Source organism: Elephas maximus, chromosome X (genome assembly GCF_024166365.1).
Source record: "Elephas maximus indicus isolate mEleMax1 chromosome X, mEleMax1 primary haplotype, whole genome shotgun sequence".
Lineage (NCBI taxonomy): Eukaryota > Metazoa > Chordata > Mammalia > Proboscidea > Elephantidae > Elephas > Elephas maximus.
Genome location: NC_064846.1, coordinates 171,854,026 through 171,880,538, shown reverse-complemented (window position 1 = coordinate 171,880,538; position 26,513 = coordinate 171,854,026). Strand labels below are relative to the sequence as shown.

The 26,513-nt window shown below is 43.9% G+C and overlaps 1 protein-coding gene across 2 annotated transcripts in view; it reads left to right on the top strand.

The window, feature by feature from the left end:
* Nucleotides 1-26,513, top strand: part of TBL1X (transducin beta like 1 X-linked) — a 238,961-nt gene that overhangs the window by 58,159 nt on the left and 154,289 nt on the right. For both annotated transcript variants that reach the window (XM_049872301.1, XM_049872300.1), the window contains exon 2: nt 21,334-21,407. The gene's annotated coding sequence lies outside the window, so the exon portion shown is untranslated. The remainder of the gene's footprint in view (nt 1-21,333; nt 21,408-26,513) is intronic.

The following is a 26,513-nucleotide window of genomic DNA, read 5'->3' as shown; positions in this document are numbered from 1 at the left end:
CCACAGAGTGGCTGGTGGGTTTGAACCACCAGCCTTTTGGTTTGTGGCCGAGCACTTAACCACTGTGCCACTAGGGCTCCTTCAACCGTATCAAAACAACACAAAAAGCCAAAATGCTGTTTGGTGGCATTGAGCTGTAATTAACTGTACCAATTCAGTTTTGTAGGCTGTCGCGGTGTGGTTGGTTCGTTCAGGAATTTTGCATTCATTCCATGAATGGTTAACAGCGAGTGATTAACCGTTTGCACACCCAGGAGCTCCTAAATCTTACTTTTAAATAATCTGTTCGCTTGACCTTATCTCTCATCCTCTGTGTGCCAGGCCATAGGGAAATAGAAAGTATCCATACAAACCAAAAATCCCAGGACCAAGAAATAACCATTTATCCTTTGCCCTCTGACGCAGCCAGGCGGGAGGTTTAGACCCTTAGCACAGAAGCAAGAAGGTTCTAGAGAAGGCACCTAAGTTAGCTAAGTGCTGGGAAAAGTCCTGAAGATTAAGTGTGAAAGAGAAAATCTAATCTTGGAAGATTTAGCATTCCATCACCACCACAAGTGCCCCTCAGGGTGAGGACATCACGAAGAGGAAAACCGCGAAAACGCCAGAGCCAGAGAGCTTCCGTTCCTCACCCCGACAGAGACGCACATCCGTTTATTAAATTCATTACCAAATGTAGAATCGCGTTTTAAATAATTCAGGGGCTTGGAGCACACTGCAGCCCAGGTTAAGGTGGTAAGGATGGGGAGGCTTATCCTCCGGGACAGCCTTTCCTAAGAACGTCTACTCTTAGGTGGAGCTTCTGGATCTGATATAATTAACCATGTTAATTTGGGTTTCCCTTGGGGACTAAGTGCTGTCCCTGAGAAGGCAATTATGGCTACTCTTACATTTTGTCTCCAGAGAAACGAGAGAGGTGACATTTGTCATCTAAGGAGCTGGTCACTGACCTCGAGTGAGAATAGCGGAATACAGAAAATTCTCTGCCAACTTCACCAGAGTTTAAACTCATTCTGTTTAAAAAGGTGAGCTGCTGTTCTTTCAAAAAATCACACCTGTGTTTCCCCTCCTCTGCCCAGCCTCAGTGGCTGCACTGGTGGGAGGCGTTGTTTGTTGTAAGGAGTCGGGCGTGTTCCTCAAACCCCAGCATTGTAGGAAGTGTGCTTGGATACTGTCATGAATTACTTAAAAATACTCCAGACTCCTATTAACCATTAGGTATTTGCTCAGTCCTCCACCTGTCTGTCAGTTTGTGGTACTGTGGTGGCTTGCGTGTTGCTGTGATGCTGGAAGCTGTGCCACGGGGGTCACCCATGGTGGACAGGTTTCAGCGGAGTGTCCAGACTAAGACTAGGAAGCAGGCCTCGTGATCTGTTTCCAAAAATCAGCCAGTGAACCCCTATGGATCATAACAGGACATCAACTGATACAGTGCAGGGAGATGAGCCCCCTAGGTTGGAAGACACCCAAAATACACAGTGGCCACTTGGCCACAGTGAACACACCAGTGACTGTGATGATGGTGCACGACCGGGCAGTGTTTCCTTCTGTTGTACGTGGGGTCACCGTGAGTCAGAGCTGACCCGATAGCAGTGACCACCACCAGCATTTGCTCAGCGAACTTTTATTGTCAAAGGGCATCTGCGGAATTGCCTGGAAGAGTGGCCTCCAGGAGAGCTCCGGGTTCGGTTCGGGATGTAGGAAAGCAGTGAGACTGGAAAAACTGGTCCAGCTTTCCACTTAGAGGTGCTCAAGGTCAGTGGAGTAATCCCCCACCTTCCTGAGAGCAGATAAGTGGGGGAGGGTTAGCCTGCCTGCTCACACGGGGAGACTCCTGAGAGGCCACACTCTCACATGAGAGGCCAGGCAAGTTCAGTCAGCTCTGCACAGATGCTGCCTGTGCGCCTGTACCAGCAGGAATTGAACTTTTGTCCAAGATTCAGACTGACCTAAGTAGGTTTTTGTTGTTGTTGTTGAAGGTAAACAGTAGCTAGGTGAGACTGGTATATGGAGCAGAATGGCTTGGTTCAGCCTGAGGTTTATACAATTTTCCCCCCACCTCACCTTCTATTTTGAAAAATTTCAACCCCACAAAAACTAGAAAACCAAACTCATTGTTGTCGAGTCAATTCTGACTCATAGTGACCCTATAGGACGGAGTAGAACTGCTCCATAGGGTTTCCAAGGAGTGCCTGTTGGATTTGAACTGCCGACCCTTTGGTTAGCAGCCGAGCTCTTAACCACTATGCCACCAGCGTTTCCTTCAACCCCACAGAAAAGCTTAAAAAACAGACTCACCACTTGTTAACATTTTGTTAAATTCCTTTCTCTCTGCAGTTTTCCTTTCTGTTTTCTTTATCTTCATTCCTTTTCTCCTTCCTCTTTTTTTTTTTTGCTGAACCTTTAGAGGGTAAATTGTCCAAGTCATTGGCCACAGCTTTCAAGGGCAGCTTTTTTCAGCACTACCACAATTCTTTTGTCAGACCCAAAGAATTCTGTGTATTTTATTATTATTTAAATGTACAACACAATATATTATATCAGGTATAATTTTATATACATTGGTATCATAGAAATACAATATAAATTTCTCTGGCCACTTGATGCAGTGCATAATTTAGGATCATGCATTTTTTTATTGTATTTGGTTTTCACATCTCTCTAGTCTCCCAGCTTCCTTCCCTGACATTGGCAATTTTGAGGTAGATTTGTCTGATTGTTTCCTTGAGATTAGAGTTTTGGGCAAGAACACTGCATTGGTGGTGGCTACACCTCCCCTCGGGAGACTCATAATCTCCTCCTCGATCCTTCCTGCAGGTGTAGCCACCAGATCTCGCCCTTGGAAGGCACCTTTTTCTCTTGGTGTAATCAGCCAATAATCTGTGGTGTGATTTAGGGGGTAATAAAGGAGTCCTTATTCACTGCCGTAAAATGTGACCCAGCTGGAGCTGGACCCACAAGGACTCACAAGGACACATTAACTGGCCCCTGAGGTATAAAGACAATAGCTAGGAGAATCTTGGAAAAATCTTTTAGGAAGACTCTCACATAAACAAATCATAAAACACAGCCCAGAAGACCCACATGCTTGCCACTCTTTTCTTTTTTTATTAGCCTTTTTTTTTAGTAAATAGTAAGATTTGTCGGACTGGTGAAGATTCTCTTGACTGTCCTTACTGAAATCTGTACCAGTGGTTGTTAAGAAAGACAAAATGTAGGAACAGAGTTTCTAGCCCATCTGTGAAAAGGTGAAGCTTTCAGTGGTTTTGCCCATGTGTGATGGTAAATATATACTGATGATTTTGTCAGTTTCCTCGGACATGGCCCTGGCAGCGTGCTTGTCCGTTTTCCCACTTTTGCTTATTTCTGTAATATTCCTTGTACTCGGACAGACACTAGCTCCGGCAGCATGCCTGTCTGCTTCCCACTTTGCCTTTTGGAGTGTATGCCGAATAAAACTTCCCTTTTGCTTTACCATGTGATGTTTTTACCCTACAACAGGTGTGATACCTTGAGATGGCGTGAATATCCTGCCCTCCACAGTAGCTTCCATTCAGTGTTTTTTTGTTTCTACTAATGCTTTTTAGTTGCCTTTGAGTTGGCTCCGACTCATGGCCGCCTTATGTATGAAAGAACTACATTTTGCCTGGCCCTTCGTCATCCTCACAATCGCCGGCATGTTCAAGTCCATGCTTGTACCTGTTGTGCCAATCCATCTGACGGAGGGTCTCTCCCTCACCAGCCCTCTGCTTCACCAAACGTGTCCTCCTGCAGCGATTGATGCCTCCTGATGGTCCATTCCAAAACCCAGCGCCTGTTTTTGTACAACCTTTCAGCTAAGAATGGTTTTGACGTTTTTAGTGGTTAAAAAAAATCAAAAGGATATTTCATGACATGAGCAAATTGTATGAAAATTCAGATTTCAGTGTTCATAAACAAAGTTTTGAATTTTTTCAGTAAAAATTTTGTGGAAATTTGTTTCTTCTGGTGATGTAAGTTGCTGTAGCTATGTGGCATCAAGTCAGTTCCAACTCCCAGGGACCCCATGTGACAGAGCAGAACTGCCCCGTAGAATTTCCTAGGCTCTAATCTTTACTAGGATAGATCTCCAGGTCTTTCTCCCCTAGAGCCCTCAGTGGGTTCAAACCACCTGCCTTTCAGTTAGCAGCTCAGTGCCTAACCGTTGTTCCACCATAGCCCCTTTGTTACATAAGTAAGTACCCATATAATTTCCTCAATTTGCCTCTTAGGCTGCCATGCCTAAACTATTTACTCTCTGGCCCTTCCCTTGACAAACCCATGTGACAGAGTAGCACTGCTCCATGGGGTTTTCTAGGCTGTAATCTTTCCTGGAGCAGATTGCCAGGTCTTTCTCCCGTGGAGCCGCTTGGTAGGTTCAAACTGCCGACCTTTTAGTTAGCAGCTGAGTGGATTAACCTTTGAGCCGCCAGGGCTCCTTAGACTTAGTCATGTGTGGTAGTTAATTTACTGTGGATCTCTGGAGAAAAAGAGGTACCCAGCTGTCTCCCCTTTGCTCAGAACCGAAAGCAACAGGAAGGATTGCTTTCATGACGGTCGGCTTCCAACCTGGGAGAACAGTGCCGGGGAGAATCACAGATGCAGATCAAACAGCATTGTGAAGATGGGGGCAAAGCACGCCAACGGGTTACGATGCCACTGACGCCTCGTCCGCCCTGGAGGATTGTCCGATTTCTAAGAACCCTGCACTTCTGATCTTAGCCGTTTTGGAAAGGCGCTGTGGGCATGGGATCCCAGAAATATTCCTCTGTCATTCTGGAATAAGGCTGTTCGCCATCCTTAGGGGGGATGGGAGGGACGTGTCAGGCCAAAGCCTGAAAATCCTTCTTTATTGTTAAAAGGGTAAAATGATGCTTTGATGTCGTCTCTCTTCCCAGTAAGCGTTTTGATTCTTTGTCCACAAGCCAAATCAAAATAAACAGTAATCCTAAATTGTAATATTTAGGTAGCCTACAAAGATCTTGGTTGACCGAGGAAAAGATGGCATCTAAAGTGTGTGCTGGACCATCTCATGGGTTCTTTCCCCAGTTGCGGGCTTCCCTGTAAAGCTTATGAAAAAGTGATTTTCATTTCTGTTAGGCTATGTGCTATGAAAGAAGGTGATTTTCATTTCTGTTAAGCTACACACTATCATCTTGATAAAATACTTCCCTTTTTTTGGCATGAAAAAATGATTTATACGGATTTGCCTTGTAAGAGTGTATGTTTTGGTCATTTTAGTGGTATATAGGACTGAAAAAAAGGCAGGCAGAATTTAGTGCATTTTAAAAAAAATCTCCCACCTGAAGAAGATAATTCTGATTATAATTCATGGTCATCCCGGAAAGCAGGTTGTTCTGGTTTTAAGCATTGTACGTGCTTTATAGAGTCTCAGGTCTCACACCTGCTATGAATGGTGTTTGTTCTTTAATTGTGATGTAGGTGAAGGTTTACAGCTCAAGTTACTTTCTCATTCAAAGATTTATACACACATTTTTTTTGTGACATCGGTTATAATCCCCACAGTGCGTCAGCACTGTCCCTTTGGCCTCCTGGCTTCCTCGTGTCCATTCCTCCACGTTTCCTGTCCCTTCCTGCTTCTCGTCTTTGCTTTTAGGCAGGTGTTGCCCATGAGGCCTCCTATGCTTGGTTGATAGCAGCAAATTCCTTCCGTGGGTTATTATTTGTTTTATCGGCTTGTCTTATCTTTGGCTGAAAGGTGGACTTGGAGAGTCACTTCACTTCTGAGTTAGCAGGGTGTCTGGGGGCTGTAATCTCAGGGCCACTGTGAATGTTTTGGTAAGGCTACAGCGAGCTCAACTGGGGCAGCTCTGCTCCCAAGGGGTACTGGGCAGTATCTGGAAACATTCTGTGTTGTCACAACTGGGGAGGGAGGGTGTTATTGGCATCTAGGGGATAGAGACCAGGGATGCTGCTAAACGCCCTACAGTGCACAGGGCTGCCCCCACCACAGAGAATGACTAGGGGGTGGAAACCAGGGATGCTGATAAACACCCTACAGTGCACAGGGCTGCCCCCACCACAGAGAATGACTAGGGGGTGGAGGCCAGGGATGCTGCTCAACACCCTACAGTGTACAGGACGGCCCCCACCTCAGAGAATGACTAGGGGATGGAGACCAGGGATGCTGCTCAACACCCTACAGTGCACAGGATGGCCCCACCACAGAGAATGACTAGGGTGTGGAGACCAGGGATGCTGCTCAACACCCTACAGTGCACAGGACGGCCCCCACCACAGAGAATGACTAGGGTGTGGAGACCAGGGATGCTGCTCAACACCCTACAGGACACAGGACAGCCCCACCACAGAGGATGACTAGGGGGTGGAGAGCAGGGATGCTGCTCAACACCCTGCAGTGCACAGGACGGCCCCCACCACAGAGAATGACTAGGGGATGGAGACCAGGGATGCTGTTCACACCCTACAGTGCGCAGGACGGCCCCCACCTCAGAGAATAACTAGGGGGTGGAGACCAGGGATGCTGTTCACACCCTACAGTGCACAGTACGGCCCCCACCACAGAGACTGATCCGGCACAAATGTCAGCAGTGTTGAGGGAGAGAAACCTTGGACTAAAGAGTGTTTCGGATCTTCAAAAAATTTTTTTTTGGAAAATGTTAAATATAGACACACGTATACTGCGGCACCATGGCACAATGAGCCATCTCAAAAGGGCCTTGCGGTGATTTCCCATCCCCCACACTGACATCACCTGTGCTGCAGCCTTAGGAAATCGGTACCCCGAGGGCAATGCTGGCTGCTGAGTCTATTACCAGACACCAGAGGACAGTCCCACTGCACGGTTCTCGCCGGCAGTGCGGGATCACCTGTGTGTATGTGTGTGTACACATGAGACGTCACTGTGGGTTAAGGGAAAGCGTGACAAGACCCTCTCGCGGTGGCTGGTGTGGGCATGGTCCTACAGGGTCAGTTCTGAGGTCCCCTTCCTCGTGCTGTGGTAGAGAGGCAGTGATGAGCTTCCTATACTACGAGGATGGTGCTGCAGGTACTGATGAGACAAAGAGCCTCTTGTCTTCTTTCTCCAGGGTCCACACTACAGTATATTCCTAGTCTCAAAATGAAGGTATGCAGTGTGGTGGGTAAAGATAGAGAGGCTTGAAGCAAGCAGGCAATCCCCTGTAAATACAGAGGGATCATTGTATCGGTCCATTGTAAGTGCTGGAAACATTGTTTGGTTACAATGTATCTGTCAAGGGGGTATAGGGTGTTTCTCAATGCTTAGCTTTTCATTGCCCGTAATCGCCCGTAACAGAAACTCTGTTCAGTTTCCCTCAAGTACCCCTTAAGCAATAATTTCTCCTTTCCCCCTCCCACCTGCCGCTGGTAAACACTCAGAAACTTTGGTCTCTGCGCATTTGTCTGTTCTGGGTAATTCACCTAAGTGGGATCATACGGTATCAGGCCTTTTGGATCTGACTTCTCTCGCTTAGGGTTATGTGTTCAAGGTTCAGCCACGTTGTAGCATGCATCAGGACTTTATTCCTTTTAATGGCTTAATGGTAATACTCCATTAAGGAGCCCTGGTGGCACAGTGGTTAAGCGCTCAGCTGCTAACCAAAGGTTTGGCGGCCCAAACCCACCAACCCCTCCACAGGAGAAAGATGGGGCAGTCTGCTTCCATAAAGATTACAGCATTAGAAATCATATGGGGCAGTTCTACCATGTCCTGTAGTGTCGCTATGAGTCAGAGTCCACTTGATGCCACGGATTTGGAGTATTCCATCGTATGGGTAGACCACATTTTGTTTGTCCATTTGTCTGTTGATGAACACGTGGGTTGTTTCCTCTTTTTGGCTATTGTGAGTAGTAGTGCTGTGAACGTTGGTGTACAAGCTTTTTGTGAATATATGTGCCTGTTGGATATATAGCCAAGAATGGAATTGCTGGTCATGTGGTAGTTCTGGAGCCCTGGTGGCACAGTGGTTAAGAGCTTGGCTGCTAACCAAAAGGTCGGCAGTTCGAACCCACCAGCCACTTCATAGAAACCCTACGGGGCAGTTCTACTCTGTCCTGTAGGGTCACTATGAGTTGGAATTGTTGGCAATGGGTTTTTTTTTTTTTTTTTTATGGGTTTTTATAGTAGTTCTATATTTAACTTTTCTGGAGCTGCCAAACTGTTTTCCTAAGTGGCTATACTATTTTACAATTCCTCTTCCACATGTAAGGACCACTGTGATTACATTGCGCCAACATGTATAACCCAGGATAGTCACCTCCTTTTAAGGTTAGCTGCTGCTTGTTGGTATTAGGTGCCCTAGACTCTATTCTGACTCAGAGTAACCACGTGTGGTGGAGTAGAACTGCCCCATAGGGTTTCCTAGGCAGTAATCTTTACAGGGAGCCCTGGTGGTACAGGGGTTAAGAGCTTGGCTGCTAACCAAAAGGTGGGCAGTTCAAGTCCACCAGCTGCTCCATGGAAACCCTATGGGGCAGTTCTACTCTATCCTGCAGGGCTGCTGTGAGATGGAATCGACTCAACAGCAATGGGTTTACTCTTTACAGGAGCATATTGCCTGGTCTTTCTCCCGTGGAGCTGCTGGGCAGGGTTCCAGCTGCCAACCTTTTGGTTAGCAGCCAAGTGCTTCACCATTGCGCCCCCAGTGCTCCTTAGTATCGTCTGACTAGCAACCTTAACTGTCCTTTCAGTCTTCACTCCTTGCTGTGTAACAACATACTCACCAGTTCTGGGAATTAGGATGGAGACATCTTGGTGGGATCCTGGCAGGGGGACTGAGTGAGTGTGGAGGGGCAGGGAAGGCCTCTCTGAGGCGTGGAATCCAGATTCAGACTTGACAAAGGAGCACTGAAGCTTGGTGAAGAGGGTCTGACCCAGGCACAGCAGGGGTCTGTGAGGGGGCTGTGAGACAAGGCAGGGGGCTCATCAGGAAACCAGGGACCACACTGGGAGCTGGCTTTACTGGCTTTGTGGCTATCCTGAAGTAGAAGTCATAATTAATTAGCTCGTTAATCATTAAGGTTTTCCTATCTGAATCCACCAAGGAAATCCTCAACTCAGCTTGTGAAAAAGGCTTAATACTAGATGATTTGTAATTATTTCTCAGCAAATCGGGAAAACTATTCATATGCACGCCAGGCGATAGGCAGTTTATGGGCGTCAGTCAGTTGTCTCGTGTACTGGTAGTTTTGAAAGACAAATGTGAATTAATAGACTCCATTTTAAAAGCATCATGGAATTTATGTTGTTGTTGGGTACCGTTGAATCGATTCCAACCCATTGTGACCCTGTGTGATGGAGTAGAACTGCCGCCATAGGGTTTCCTAGGCTGTAATCTTTCCGGGAGCAGATTGTCAGGTCTTTTCTCCTGCAGAGCTGGTAGTGGGGTCCAGCCTCGGGGTTAGCAGCCCAGTGCTTAACCCTTGTACCACCAGGGCTTCTCACTGAATTTATAGCCTTTTTGTATTCTTGCCATTGGGTATATTTTCCTCAAACATTAGATAATAAAAAGTGCAGCTTCCCTTTTTTTTTTTTAAATGTAGATGGCCCACAGTTTTCATTTAAATTGTTGTATGTATAACAAAATTTTTACCATTTTAATCATTTAAACGCACAGTTCATTGACATTAGTTCATTTCCAAGTTTTTCATCACTCCAAACAGAAAGATCAGTTCGAACCAGGGCTTCCAACTGGTTCTTTCCGGTTCGAACCGCTGTCAAGAATTTGCATTTCGTTCACTGATCACGCTAATGCTACTGGTTAGGGAACCGCTAGTAGAGCCAAACCAAACCCAACCCAGTGCCGTCAAGTCCTCGATTCCGACTCATAGCGACCCTACAGGACAGAGCAGAACTGCCCCATAGAGTTTCCAAGGAGCGCCTGGCGGATTCGAACTGCCAGCCCTTTGGTTAGCAGCCATAGCACTTAACCACTATACCACCAGGGTTTCCACTGGTAGAGCAGTGGTTCTCCAAATTTTTTCATACAAAAATTAAAATTTTTGATTACCTGGGGATCTTGTTAAAATGTAGATTCTGATTCAGTATATCTGGGGTGGAAATGCAAACCGGTTTGAAGCCACCCATTAGCTCTGCGGGAGAAAGACTTAGCGATCTGCTCCCAGAAAGATTACAGCCTAGGAAACCTTATGGGGCAGCTCTACTCTGTCACATGGGGTCACTATGAGTCGAAATCAGTTCCATGGCACCCAACCACCACACTCAGAAACTCAATATTGCATATCTTTTTTTTTTTTTTTAGCAGATGATACATTTTTTAAAAATTTTTATTGTGCTTTAAGGAAACTTTACAAATCAAGTCAGTCGCTCATACAAAAATTTATATACACCTTGCTCTATACTCCTAGTTGCTCTCCCCCTAACGAGACAGTATGCTTCTTCCCTCTGCTCTCTATTTTCGTGTCCATTTGGCCAGCTCCTGATCCCCTCTGCCCTCTCATCTCCCGTCCAGACAGGAGCTGCCCACATAGTCTCATGTGTCTACTTCATCCAAGAAGTTCTCTCTTCACCAGTATCGTTTTCTGTCGCATTGTCCAGTCCAATCCCTGTCTGAAGAGTTGGCTTTAGGCATGGTTCCTGTCCTGGGCCAACAGAAGTTCTGGGGTCCATGACCACCAGGGTCCTTCTAGTCTTGGTCAGACCGTTAAGTCTGGTCCTTTTACAAGAATTTGGGGTCTGCATCCCACTGCTCTCCTGCTCCTTCGGGGGTTCTCTGTTGTGTTCTCTGTCAGGGCAGTCATCAGTTGTAGCTGGGCACCATCTAGTTCTTCTGTACATATCTTTTTTATATTAAAAAAGTGGTCATTATTTAGCATTCATTGTTAACAATAGCAAAGATTTGAACCCAGTGGTTACTAGGCAACCATTAAAAATGATATTATAGAAGAGTTGTATTTATTGGCACTGAAATATGTTTACGGTATATTGCAAACTGTTTCTGCAACCCCCAGAGAGGCGCAGTCCAATTGGGACTGGGAGTGCTTGTACAATGTATCCTTGGAGGAACCAGGCGGGGGAGGTCCGCACGCCTCTACAGCGTTGTTTATGTGCCCATGAAATTAATTTACTTAGCTGCGTTTTGGTGTTCCACAGTTATCCAAGGTTGAGGGCTGTTTTAAGAAATAGCCCAGTGAAAACTTCCCACATGTTTATTGAGGACAGCGTGGTACGTCGTCCACAATTTCCTCTCTCTGGGGACCCAGGGCAGAAATTTTGTGCATGTATCAAACTCAAGAAGCTGTGTGTTTCATACGTCGATCTTTATTTTTGGGAGACTGTGAATCCAGCATCTAACTCTTAATTGTATTTTTTTCTTTGAGTAGATGTGTTTCCTCGACACAGAATCAGATTTATAGTTCCCTGGTAACAACTGTAAAGTTCTATCAGATGCAAACTTTGTACCACCCAGCCACACCTCTTGGCTTTATCTCATTTTCTCTGCATTGGTGGTGGTTCAGTGGTAGAATTCTTGCCTTCATCGGGGAGACCCGGGCTTAATTCCTCCCCAGTGCTGCACACCCACCACCTGTCTGTCAGTGGTGCCTTTGCTAGGATGCTGTACAGGTTTCAACAGAGCTTCCAGACTAAGACAGACTAGGAAGAAAGACCTGGAGATCTTCTGAAAATCAGCTAGTGAAAACCCTATGTATCACAGCATTCTGACGAACAACCAATTGTGGGAATGGCGAAGAACTGGGCAGCATTTAGTTCTGTTGTGCCTGGGGTCGCCAGGAGTCGAGGCTGACTGGGCAACAGCGAACAGCAAGGATCTTCTGTTGGTCCTGATTTACCCAGTTCTTTGTTGCACTTTGCATATGTTTCTGAAAGCTGTCTCAAATCTTTTTCTTCTTTTCTTGGGTGGGGGACCAGCAGTATTTCAGTGAAAGGAGAGCCCTGTGGCCTCTAGGAGGGTGCTGGCTCACAATAGCTTTTGAATTCTTATGCGCTAGTGGCATCTCATTTTAATGTAGCCACTTCCTGTTGAACGACAGCGGGACACAGTATGTTTCTAAATTTAGTACGATGAGTGCCTTAGTATACGCAGCTGTTGAACAGACCCCAGGTAAAGGTCTAGAGACTTTTTAGGTTGGAAAATTAAAGTGTTTTAAAATCAGTTTTTAAGAGAAAGATTCATAATGGTTAACAAGTTCCTGAATCATTGAATTTTACTGGAGAAAAAATTTTTAATAAATTCTTGGGCTCAGCGGTACATACATAGAAGGCAGCAGAAATTCTTTTTATATCTCTTTAAGTGTCGTGCAGCAGTTCCCTCTAAACTCCTTGAAAACTGGGCCTCATGGTGTTGAGTGTGCTTCATAATTTTTACTGAAAAGCAGGAAATAAAATGAGGCTTTGGAAATAAAAGTTGTTAAGTGACTCACACCAAACAAGCATAAAGGATTCGTACACAAAGAATTGCTATTTTATTTCTCGATTTATATGGAGGAGTCATTTTTGTGGAGCCGTTTTTTAGGATCACTCCAGTTCTTCGGTTGTTCCCCCTTAATCTTGTTAGTTCCCGTGGAGTTGGACCCCTGACTACTTCTGAGAATCAGCCACTGAAAACTCTGTGGATCACAGAGTACATTGTCCAGCTTGCTTACTCTGGACACGTCATTGGGAGGGATCAGTTGCTGGAGGAGAACATGTCTGGCAAAGTAGAGGGCCAACGAGGGTGAGGGAGGCCCTTGGCCAGGTGAATTGGCACAATAGCCACCACGCTGGACTTAAACATGCTGGCGATCTTGAGATGATACAGGACGGGGCAACATTTCTTTCTGTTGTACATGGGGCCATCATGAGTCAGAGTTGACTCATCGGCACTATGTAATAAGAAGGAAGGAATTGAAGGACTGTTTCCTACAACTCAACCAAGTTGTAGGGAGGAAAACGGTGGAACCTTACTGAAGGAGGCCAGGAACACCCAGGCCACACAAGCAACCTCTGGGTTTAGCCAACACAGAGGCCCGTGCGCCATCTTGAACTGGCTTTACTTTCGACTTCTGTTTTCTAAGCTAATTCTCTTTGAGTTCTAGTTAGTTCTGCCATCACGAGTGTGCATGCTTGTGGTTCTCTGGGCTGGAAGTCAAGCCTCTTGAGATTCATACACGTGAAATGTTAGCCGCAGCACTTCCTGGGTGCAAAAATATGGTGGTGACACTAGAAAAAAGTTGGGTCTGTGAATAGAAATGTGTGTGTGTGCTTGTGTGTCAATATCCAGTTCTTGAATTAGCTTATACATTTTTGGGGGGTATATATTTACATAAGTACGTACTTGCATCTATTTGGTGATTGGCAGAGGGTAGTTTTGAACACATTTGATGGTTTCGGGGAGGGGATTTACTTGCTGACTCGTAACATGAAATTGGACACAGTAAAGTTGACCTTTCCAGATGTGGGTTGGGGGAGGGGAGAAGGATGTGTTTTGCTAACGATAGAAGCTGAAAGGCGAACACCATATGGTGTTCAGAAATTTTTATCATAGTTTCAGTGAATAAATAATATGCTTGACAATTAACATTTGAAATTGTGGAGAGTGCTCCTTGCAAACTGTGGATTCTGTGCTTTGGGGAATTAGGAAGAGATTAATTAGGATTCTTTTCTCCCGCATGATGGACTATTTCATCTATGTAAAAAAAAAATGCTAGTATCACTTGAAGATCGTCTGTCTAACGTTTGGTAATGTTTCTGTGGGAAGAGATTGGAATTGTTGCTGATTGACAATTTTGCAGATTAAGAAATAGCGTATTATCCCAATACTTTAATATATCATGTTTACATGTTGAGGTTCTTTTTCTTTCACCACAGATTAGTTCCATGGCACAACATAAGATTTAATCTAACACTTGAGTGTATGAATTGATAAAAACGTTCCAAAACAAATATTGTGGGATTGATAGCCTACTGAAACTTCCTTTGGGTTTGTTTCTTCAGTGATGTTACGTCTAGATGAATTACACACTTCTAAGCACAATTGGGTCATGCTGTTATCTTGTCTCAGACCGGATTTACACGTGACAGATCATATCGTGGTCTTTCTGTGTTGGATTTATTGGCTATCTCATGACGTGAGTTGGAAATGCACTTCTTAGTCATCACGTGTGTACGTGGTTGAATACTGGTTTATGGTGATGTGTGAACATGTGTGTGTTCCATGTATTCATCCATATACCGGATTTTTACTCAAATACTCCTGTCTTCTACGTTGGTTTGCCAACCGTACCCTCCCCCGTGAGATATTTTCATCAGTGTCGCCATGCCAATTTGTTTTTTTTTCACATGTTGCTGTAAAAAATGATCATAGCGAGCTTCAACAATAACCTTGCGGGCAGAGGGCATGGCTGGCAAACAAACATAGAAGGCACGGGTTATTTGCGTAAAAGTATGGTAAGTCAACATGAGCTTAGAGGTATTGATTTTTGCTAGTTGTACAAGCGTGAAATATTTGTTGTTAAGCCTCGTGATACATGAAATAGGAAATCAGGTATTATGTAAGTATCTTTAGTGCCTCGTTCCTCTCCTTTTAGTACCTCATCCTTTTACGTTGAATTTGTCAAACCTGTAAGCATAATACAGCCTTATAATTTGCAGGGACGTGTGGATGCTGAATGGCTTGTCTGAAGGGAAGACTAAGAATGTTTCTTCATCGATCCTTAAATAAAAAACGGGCCATTCTCCCTCAGTATTTATTTTTGTACAGAAGCAATACTGTTGTTAGTTGTCGTAGATTCAGTTCCAACACAGGGACCTCACGTGTGCGGAGTAGAACTGCTCCGTAGGACTTTCAAGGCTGTGACCTTTCGGAAGCAGATAGCCAGGCCTTTCTTACGAGGCACCTCTGGGCCTATTCAACCCCAGAACCTTTCATCTAGTAGCCAAGCGCTTAACCCTTTGCACCACCCAGGGTCTCTGTAGACACAGCACTTGTGTGTTTATTTGTCTGTAAAGCTGGGGGAAAAAATAGCGACTTCCATTTGGTTTTGATCCTGCTTTTTATTTTCTTCTTTTTTAACATAACTGCCATCTTCTAGGGGCTAAGCTTTAATGAGAAGTGGGTCCCAGAAGTTCATGTGGAACGATATACCCATGTGTGTTATAGCAGATGCTCACAGCTTTAGTCATTTGGTTGTGTTCTGTTTTCTGGTAGGACCATTGTTTGTAGAGCCTCTGGCTAATAATTGGTTATGTTTGTTAAATGAACTCACAGAGAATGCTCTGCTATGCCTTTTCAGTTTCTGTCCCTATGAGTAGGAATCAATCGATGGCAATGGTTTTTTTTTTTTTTTTTTTATAGCATACACCATACAGTTCTTATTGTTAGGTGCCATCAAGTCAGTTGTGACTCACAGCGACCCTATAGGACAGAGTAGAACTGCCCCCATAGGTTTCCTTGGTTGTAATCTTCATGGGAGCAGATCACCCGGTCTTTGTCTCGCAGAGCTGCTGGGTGGGTTTGAACCGCCGACCTTTCGGTTAGCAGCTGAATGCTTAACCGTTGCGCCACCAGGGCTCCTTAGACTTGGGTTTACTATTATCTTACAGTTGTCACTAAAGGCACTGCCTTTCCTGTTTTGACTATTTTTTTTCACTTTTTGTCATAGTCATTAAATTTGTCCTAATACTGTAGCTGCTCACCACATGTCACTATTTAAACTTAAATGAATTAAAATTAAATACAATTAAAAAGTCAGTGTTTTAGTTGCTGGAGCCTCATTTTTACCGCTCAATAGCCACAGGTGTCTGGTGGCTACTTGTTTGGATAGTGCAGACAGAGCACATTTTCCCCATCATAGAAAGTTCTGTGGGACAGATGAGCTGTGATTACTCAGACAAATTCCTAGTCGGAATTTGAAAATAGAGAAACAATATTTCTCAAAACTGGAGAGGAGAGAAATTTTCCATCAACATCTTGAACAGTGAATAAAAATTAACTACATTAAGAAGAATCACTAAATCAAGGCTCATTGTCATGACATTTTAGAACATTAGGGTTAAAGAAAATATGTAAATACTTCTCTGACTTAAAAAAACAAGTCCCTAGAATCAAAGTGACATTGGATTTCTTAACAGCATCACTGGAAATTAGAAAACAGACAATGTAGAATTCACTCAAAACTTTGAAGACACACCCTGCTAACTCTGAGCTGAAGTCACTCCTGAAGTCCACCTTTCAGCTAAAGATTAGACAGACCTATAAAACAAACAATAACACACGTGAGGAACGTGTTTTTTAGTTCAATCACGTAAACAAGACCTTGTGGGCAATACCTACCCCCAAGCAAAGATGTGAAAACAGGAAGGGACAGGATACCTGGACAAATGGACATGGGGAACCTGGGGTATAAAGAGAAAGGGGGAGAATGCTGACAGATGGTAGGATTGCAGCCAATGTCACAAAACAATTTGTATATAAAATTTTGAATGACAAACTATTTGAGCTGTAAAGTTTGATTAAAAAAATTTTTTTGAAGGTATTGCTCTGCTAATTATCAGTTAAATATAGAATAAAGACATTTGTACACTTTAAGGATCTTAGAAAAATTGAGCTTTCATGCATTGCCAAAATGAGGGAGTAAACCACGAAAGGGGAAAGATTAGGGATCCAGGAAACAGAAAGAGGCAGAAGGAATTCCCAAGACATTGGTGGTGTTTAAGATCAGCAGCTCTCCAGTAGGCCAGTACAGATTGGAGCAGGAAGTGAGAAGTTTTAGGAAGGTCTTGCGTGTGTGTGGAGGGAGGATGTGGAACTGAGATTTTTACCTTATGAAAAAATGTATTTTAACATTGTTGGAGAGTGCTGGAAGAATTAACAGAGAACACAAAGAAAACTAAGGAAATAAAAATGGAGGCAACTAATAACTACAAGGAAAATCCAAAAGTTGTATAAGAAAGGAATTATCATAGTGTACTGCTTGCTTAGTAGTGCCAACTCCACTGTCAAACTAACAAGTGTAGCAAATAAACCAAACCCAACCCTTTGCTGTTGAACAGATTCTCACTCATGGTGACCTCATGTGTTACAAAGTAGAACTGCCCCATAGGGTTTTCTTGGCTGCAATCTCAATGAGGAGCTCGGGTGGTACAGTGGATAAGAGCTCGGCTGCTAACCAGTAGGTCGGCAGTTCAAATCCACTAGCCCCTCCTTGGAAGCCCTATGGGATAGTTCTACTCTGTCTTATAGGGTCAGTATGAGTTGGAATCGACTCGATGGCAACGGGGTTTTTTTTTTTTTTTTGGTAACAAATCGACAGGCCATTCTTCTGCAGTACCTTTGGATGGGTTTAAACTGCCAACCTTTGGGTTCGTAGTTGAGTGTAAACCATTTTTGCCACCTAGGAACCTGTGTGGAATATAGATTTACCCAAATATTGCTATATAAAACCATTGGGAAAACGTGGGAGGGCAAGCGCAGGAATGCTAGTGCTAATTTTTAAAAGGCAAAATCTTTATGTATTAGACAACCAATAAATAATATTTAAAATTGATTTATTGAGGGTATTGTAAGCAAATTGTTTAGAAGCATGGAAGTCATTGCTGGAGAATAAAAAGATACCACCAATAAAAAAAAATAGCTCTTAGATTTGCAAGTGATTGCTTCTGGAAGTGGAATTGGGGATTTGGGTTGTTGGTAGTTGCCACTGAGTGGATTCCAACTCATGCTGACCTCGCTGTGTGTAGAGCAGAATTGCTCCATGGGGTTTTCAAGGCTCTGACCTTTTGGAAGCAGATCACCAGGCCTGTCTTCGGAGATATCCCTGGGTGGGTTCAAACCCCCAACTTTTTGGCTAGTAGTCGAGCACTTAACCATTTGTGCCACCCAGGAATAACCTCCCCTACCCCAAAAGCAAACCCACTGCCAGCAAGTCGATTCCAGCTCATAGCGACCCTATAGGACAGAGTAGAACTGATCCATAGGGGATTCCAAGGAGCGGCTGATGGATTTGAACTGCTGATCTGTTGGTTAGCAGCCAGATCATTAACCACGGTGCCACCAGGGCTTCCAGTCCATCTATCCCCAATTACGGAGCCCTGGTGGCACCGTGGTTAAGAGATCGGCTACTAACCACAAAGTCAGCAGTTCAAATCCACCAGCCACTCACTCCTTGGAAACACTATGGGGCAGTTCTGCTCTGTCCTATACGGTAACAATTAGTTGGAATCAACTCAACAGCAACAGGTTTTTGTTTTTTTTTTGGCGCTAAAAGGCTTGTACCTAAAAAGAGAAATACTTTGCCTCAATTGTATGTTACTATGTATATGCAGTACTTTGAAAATAATAATAAAAAAAATGGTTTGGAAAAAGGAAAGTCTATAAGCTATGCCCTCTGTTTTAAAAACAGAAATTTTATAGCAGTTTTCTCAGCATCAGCACTGTTAACGTTTTGGGCCAGATGATTCTTTGCCATGGGGCACTGTGTATTGTATATAAAATATATTATTATAGCAGCCTTCCGGGTGTTTACACACTAGATGCCAGGTACCTCTGCTGATTTTGACAACCAAAAATGTCTCAGCACAGTCCAGTGTCCCTCGAGGGGCGGGGTAGGGGAGCAAAATGACCTCTGGTTGAGAACCACTGGTTTATAGGATTTAAAATCTGTTACGGAACAAACCATCTCAACGTATAAAAAATGTTTTACAAATTGGTAAAACAGGAAGCGGCAGCTTCATGATACAGAGCGTGAGCCTAGTAGCGAGTGAATCCAGAACACTGGTACTTTAACACCCTTGCTCCGCACGTCAGCACCCATCTTAGCACCTGGCTCTTGGCCTGCTTAATTCAGGACTTGGCTAAAAAAAAAAAAAGAGGAGTTAAGAGGCAACGGCAGCTTCTGTCATGCTTAGTGGCTTCTGAAAACATACTTTAGATTTTTTGCATTTTTTTTTTTAATGACGGTACAGCGTGCGTGTCTCTGAAGTGGAGACGTTAATCATGATGGCCACCCCGGGCAAATGTCATAGCCTTTGGATCTATTTCAGAGCTTGGTTGACTGCAGGGTACACGTGCACGCATGCACACACACACAAGCACACATTCCTCCTTCCTTCCTCAGCAATGCTTTGGCAAGTTGTTGGTTCTGTTCTTTGCAAATATTTTCCCCTCGATTTTACCAAGGAGGTCAACAGGAAAATGGTTCTGCTGATTTTTTTTTTTAATGTGGATGGAACCTCATGGATAATTTAATACCCTCATTTCACAGTTGACGAAACTCTGGCCTAGGCAGAGTTTCTTATAATTAATTAGAAAAGTGGGGCCCAGGACTTGGTTTTTCTTATTCTGGGGATTTTCGTCTTTTCTTTCCTGCTTTCCACCCCTTTTTTTAAAACGTAGCACTGATAGGCTGTAGAAGAGAGAATGAATAGAAGAGGCTCAGGTGTCTGGCTCATCGGCGGAGTTTGTTGGGTGTTCCCCATGGTTAACGGGGTGTGAACTTTTGTGAACTTAGAGAAAATGTACGGAAGAGGCAGGAAGGACAATTTCTATTTTGTTTTTGTGAGGTGCTCCTTTACCCTAATTCCTGATGGTCCAGAATTGTGCTTCCTTGTGGGGGGCAGGGTGTCTAGGATGATGTGGGAGCAAGTCAGGAACGAAAAGACTGTGGGCTCATCCATGGGTGTCTGGTGACCACTGACCCCACCTCCACAACCGGGGCCTCGCCTGCCTGCTCCAGACCCGATACGTGACTACCTACCTACCTAACACTACAGAGTCCTGGGGGCTACAAACGGTTGAGCCCTGACCAAAAGGTTGGCAGTTGGAGTCTACCCAGAGGTGCCTTGGAAGAGAGGCCTGGTGATCTACTTCCAAAAATCAGACATTGAAAACACTGTGGAACACAGTTTTACTCTGACAATCATAGGGCCACCATGAGTCAACGGCAGCTGATTTTTGTCTTTTTAGTTAACACTCCACTTGGAGGTTGAATGGACATCTCAGATTAACATGTTAAAAAAAAAAAATCTTGATTTTACTTAAGTCTTCCTGCATTCCAGTAATGGCTTTCCGTCAAGCCCCAAATACAGGTGGTGTTCTTGCCTCGCACCCCTGCCCCGCCCCGTACCGCCACCATTGGCTGCATTTGAGAGTCTTCTTGGTCTTAACTCCTCACTTCATCGGAACACCACATGTTTCTCTTCATCTCCTCTTCTCTGCCAGCCAGCAACTGTACGAGCCACCAGCTGAGCAGGAGCTACGTTGCATATGGCTCTAAGCATGATGGGAAGGCTCTGTAAGGTTTTTAAGCTGAAGAGTGCCATTGTCACAGTTTTAAAATTATTATTAATTAAGTCTGGCTGCTGTGAAGGATAGGGAATAGTGGGGCACTGTTGTTGTGTGCTGTCGAGTTGATTTCTACTCGTAGCCACCCCGTGGGAAAGAGTAGAACTGCCCCATGGGGTTTCTTAGGCTGTAATCTTTATAGGAAGCAGATCACTAGGCCTTTCTCCTGTGGAACCACTGGGTGGGTTTGAACTGCCAACCTTTCGGTTAGCAGCTGAGCACTTAACTACTGCATCGCTAGGGCTCGTTGTAGTGGGGCATTGGTAGGATCAAATTCCTTCCTGTGGGCCACAAAATCCCTCATGATCTGGGCTGTGCATTCTTCCCATGTGCCAAGGTCATTGTCACCACAGGACATTTGCACTTGCCGTGTGCGCGGCCTCACCTCAAAACAAACTCCTGGGCACCCAGTCACTTTCTTTTTTACTGCCCAGGTTACCTTTCATGATTCTTTCATCTGAGATGACCTTGTTGTGCGTTTTGTATACTTCTTCCCTCCCCAAACTCCCTCCTCTCACTGCCAGAGTAGGCAAGTCATGAGGGCAGAGACCTCGTGTGTCCCTGACACCTGCCCAGCGAGTATCTCATGTGGCATTTCTGACTTCCACAAGGCTGAACGCAAAGTTGTCAGCAGAGATCTGACACTGACTTTAGAAATACCTGTACTTTCACCTAGCGTGCTTTGGGCTGATAGAGAAAATTATGTCCGTCATCAGAGCTGAGTAGATTTTTCAGTGTTTGAAATTCCCTGGGTGTGTGGTCTGTGATCAGTTCAAGGTAATGAAAGTTTTGAACAGATTTCTGGGAACAATCTGAGTGTGTGCTTTTAACAGAAAGTTAAGCCTTCAGCTCACCAAAGATGGTTGTCTGTCTGCCTTGTAGCTGAAAATATGGTAATTATTTCGGTATCCCAGTACTGCTAATTCATATATATGCCCGGCTATGGAACGGCTGAGACTGGGCTTCTGGATGTTTCCATTGATATTTTTGCCTCACTTTGGGTGTTTTTCATTAACAGGTAACTGAAGAGGGAAAACAGGCCTAAAAATAAACCCTGGACATAAGAAGGGATTGGTGTACGCTTGGCTCTGAGTAAGTGGAATTGTAAAATGGATTTCTTATTACATAATGAATGACCTGTCAACTTCCTCTCTGGTTTCTGTGCTTAAAAAATAAATATTACTGAGTTGGCTTTATGGACTGGAAACGGTGAGGATGACTCAAGCTTTCTTGTAAGTGGTGATTTTGCTAGCAGAGAGATGCAGTTTATCTCCATCAGCACTTTATAACAACCTTACTTTTTTTAGCCCCTGGAAGCCAGATGTACATCTTTAGTGAAGAAAAACGTTGAGGATTAAAACGCGTATGCTGTGGAGAGAAGCGTAGTTTCTGGTCATCTCTCTCATGTAAACTTGAGGTACTTATTTTTCCTCAGGAAACTGGCTGATTAAAAAACAAACAAACAAAAAAAGGGTTTTTGACCCATTTATCTGCTGCAGGTTCCCTTTTTCTTGTATGTTCTGAGAATGGGTTTGGGAAATGACGGGCTGCCGTGTAACTGCTGGTGAGCTGGCCAGAATGTTCCTGAAAAGCCTTGTTTTGACACCATTCTGAGGCAGCATGGCCTGTGAGGTAGACTCCTAGGGAGGAGTTTTCCTTCATTCTGGGGCCTACGTGGACTGCTGTCAGGGTAGAGAGAACCCAGACTCCTTTAGGAACGGCGCCTTCTGCGGTCTGCCGCTGTCATCTTGGCTGTTGTATCTTACCCAGTTTGCACTGGGGCCTGGTTCTTACCTGAATCAAGAATGTTTTTCTGTATGAAAAGTCTTCCATTTCTGGGGTGAGCGTTCTTTGAACCTGTTATCTCTGGCGCACTGGGAGTGTACACAGATGTGTGTGATGTGTGTTGGCTCTTGGGGTAAGAGGTTAAAGGTGCTTCGTGGAAAGATGGGCCTGCACAAAGCTGTGGTGTGGGTATGTGTCTGGTGCGTGGCGCTGTTCACAGTGGGAATTCCAAGGTAAGGTCTATCCATGGGCAAAGGTGGTGGCAGTGGGCAAGGGAGTCTCAGGCTGGGATTTATAGCAGGTAGGATTTCAGTACACATGGGTGAAGTGTGTTCTAGAAAGGGGGTTCTATGAGCAAAGCTGAGGAGACAGGAAAAAGGAAACTTTTTTTTTTAAGAAAACAATAGGTAAGCTAGTCTCTTGGTGGTACAAATGGTGAATGAGCTTGGCTACTCCCACTGAAGAGTTGTAGGTAATCGGTCTACCCAGAGGTGCCTTGGAAGAAAGGCCTGGCAATCTTCAGAAAAATCAGGCCTGGAAAACCCTATGGAGGACAATTCTATTCTAATACCATGGGGTCATCGTGAGTCAGGGCCAACTCAGTGGCTTTTTTTTTTTTTTTTCTCTTAACCACCTGGAAGTGTTTGTAAGATATTTCCTCAAGGTCTTGAGAACCCCCAGATGTACGGTGCATTGCTCTGGGGCTGCCATATGTTTTATATAGGGCATGTGGCAAGTGTTGCTGTTCCTAAACACTGGAGTGGTGCTTTCTTTGGGCTCTGATGACTGTCCTTTTAGAGGTCTCTGTAACAGAGATGGTTAGCCAGTCCTTGCCAGTTCCCTTTTATTCGTGAAATCCAAGGACACAAACGAGCCAGGTGGCTGTCATTGAGAAGAGCCACGACTCAATTTTTGGGGGGTCAGTTTGATTGTTTATTTTTGTACATTTTATTTAACTTGTTGTTGAGGATATAAACAGCGAAACATACACCATTTCAACAGTTACTACCTGTACCATGTAGTGACATGAGTACATTCTTCAAGTTGTGTAACCATTCTCATCTTCCTTTTCTGAGCTGTTCTTCCCCCATTAACATAAATTCACTGCTCCCTAAGGCTCCTATCTAATCTTTGGAATTTGTTTTCTGTTTGATCCCATATAGATCGTTTTTCAGAGAGCCTAATGCTCAAGTTAGACCTTTTTTTTAGTAGTTAAGCTAAACTGTTGTTCAGTTTTAAGATGACTTCAGGGGATGTTGTTTGGTTTAAGGTTTAAAGATTATCTCAGGACAGTAGTTTCAGAGATTTGTCCACCCTCCGTGGCTCCAGAAAGTCTAGAGTCCATCAGAATTTGAAATTCTGTTCTACATTTACCCCCTTTAATCAGAATTCTTCTATGGAGTCTTTGATCAAAATGTCCAGTAATGGTAGCTGGGTACCATCCAATTCTCCTGGTCTGGTGGCAAAGGGATGGTAGCCAGGCACCATCCAGTTCTTCTGTTCTGATGGCAAAGGAGGCAGTTGTTATGGAGGAAATTAGCCACACATTCCATATCCTCCTCCTATTCTTGGCTCTCCTTCTTCCTCTGTTGGGCCAAGTGAACAGAGACCAATTGTTGTGCCTCGGATGACCGCTTGTAAGCTTTTAAGACGCCAGGCACTACACAGTGAACTAGGAGATGAAACAGAAACACTAAACTTGTTATTAGGCCAATTAACTGGAACGTCCCATGAAACCATGACCCTAAACCTCCAAACTAAGGAACCAAAACCCATGAGGTTTTTGGTTGTACATAAACAGCCTCAGCAGCTACTCTTTTTGTTGTTGTTGTGAATACATTTATCACACAACTTTTGCCAATTCAGCTGTTTACAGGTGTACAACTTACTGACAGCAATTACAATAATCGACTGTGTAACCTTACCCTTAATGTGATTTTTCCATCACCGTTAACCCCTTTTTTCCCCTCCCTCCCACCCCTAGTAACCACTAACAAACTTTGGTGTCTATATACTTACCTTTTCTAGTTTTACTATGTAAGTAAGGTCATAAAATATTTGTCCTTTTGCAGTTGGGTTATTTCACTCAGCGTAATATCTTCAAGTTCTGTCCACACTGTAGCATGTATGGAGACTTCATTTCTCCCACTGGCTGAGTAGTATTCCATTGTATGTATGTACCACATTTTGTTTGTCCATTCATCTGTTGATGGGCATTTAGGTTGTTGCCACATTTGGGCTACTGTGAACAGTGCTGCGATGAACACTGGTGTACAAGTCTCTGCTTTCAAGTCTTCTAGGTGTATAGGTAGGAGTGGAATTGCTGGGTCATATGGTAGTTCTGTTTTTAGTTTTTTGAGTAACTGCCACACTGTTTTCCCCAATGACTATACCATTTTGCATTCCCACCAGCAATGGGTAAGGGTTCCAGCTTCCCCACGTCCTCGCCAACATGTTATTTTTTTTTAATCTTAGTTATCCTAGTGGGAGTGAGATGGTACGTCATTGTGGTTTGGATTTGTATCTGATGGGTAATGACGGTGAGGATCTTTTCATGTGGTTGGTGGCCATTTAAATGTTCTCTTTGGTGAAATGTCTGTTCAACTCCTCTGCCCGTTTTGTGATTGGGTTATTTGTCTTTCCGTTGTTAAGTTGTCAAAGTTTTATATATGTTTTGGTTATTAGATTCTTGTTGGATATATGGTTTCTAAAGATATTCTACCAGTCAGTAACTTGTCTTTTTACCTTTTTGGTGAAGTCCTTTGTGAACAGAAGTGTCTCATTTTTTAAAAAAAAATTTTGTGTTTTAGGAGAAAGTTTGCAGTACAAGTTAGTTTCTCATTCAGAAATTTTTACACAAATTGTTTTCAGGCATTGGTTGCGATCCCCACAATGTGTCAGTACTGTCTCCCTTTACCTTTCCACCCCAAGTTCCCCGTGTCCATTTGTCCAGGTTTCCTGTCCCTTCCTGCTTTCTCATCGTTGCTTCGGGCAGGTGTTGCCTATTTGGTTTCGTACACTTGATTGGACTAAGAAACACGTTCCTCATGTGTTGTTATTTGTTTTATAGGCCTGTCTGATTTTTGGCTGGAAGGTGGACTTCAGGAGTAGCTTCGATTCTGAGTTAGCAGGGTGTCTGGGGGCCGTAGTCTTGGAATTTTCTCCAAGGTCTGTCACACCAGTGAGTCTGGTCTTCTTTTGAGAATTTTAATTTTGTCCTACATTTTTTTCCCACTGTGTCAGGAACCCTCTCTAGTGATCCTCGTCAGTGGTTGGTGGTGGTGGCCAGACATCATTAATTCTTCTTAGCTGAGGCTGCTGGAAGCTTCGGTTCATGTAGTCCATTAGTCCTTTGAACTCTTATTTTCCTTGGGTCTTTGGTTTTCTCCATTCTCTTTTGCTCCGAACATGATAGGACAATAGATGTTTCTTAGATGGCCACTCACAAGCTTTTAAGACCCCAGACACTACTCATCAAAGTCGGATGTAGAACATTTTATGAACTATGTTATGCCAGTTGACTTAGATGACTCCTCAGACTATGGACCCCAGCCTTCAGCCCCAGTAACTTGGTACCTCAAGATGTTCAGATGTGTCTAGGAAGCTTCTGTGGCTTTGCCTTGGTCAGGTTGTGCTGACTTCCCCTTTATAAGTGTGTTGTTTTCCTTTCACCAAAGAGTGTTTAATTTTTGTGAAGTTTTGTTTACTTATTTTGTCTTTTGCTGTTTGTGGTTTTGTTATTCTATTCGATAATCCATTCTTGAAGGTAGGCCTGACAGCATTATCCCTGCTTGTTCTTCTAAGAATTTTATGGTTTTAGTTTGCACATTTTGGTCCTAAATCCATTTTTAATTTGTTTTTGTATATGGCGTGAGGCATGGACCCTGTTTCATTTTTCTGCATGTGGAAATCCAGTTTTCCCAGCCCTGTTTATTAAAGAGACTCTTCTTTCTCCATCAAATGGGCTTAGAACTCTTCTCAAAAATCTATTGACCATAGATGTGTGGGTTTATTTCTGGACTCCCAATTCTGTTCCATTGGTCCTATGAGTCTATTATTATACCAGCACCAGGCTGTTTTGATTAATGTAGCTGTATTAAAAAAACAAAACAAAAAAAACCCTTGTCATCTAGTTGATTCCAACTCAAGTGACTCTGTAGTACGTTTTAAAATCAGGAAGTGTGAATCCTACTTTGTTCTTCCCTTTCAACATTGTTTTAGCTGTTTGGAGCCTGTTGCCATTCCATATAAAGTTGAGAAATGGTTTTTCTGTTTCTGTAAAGAATGCTGTTGGAATTTTGATCAGGATTGCATTGAATCTATAGATCACTTACGATAGTATTGACATCTTAACTATGTTAAGTCTTCCAGTCCATGAATGTAGAATATCCTTTCATTTATTTAAGTCTTCTT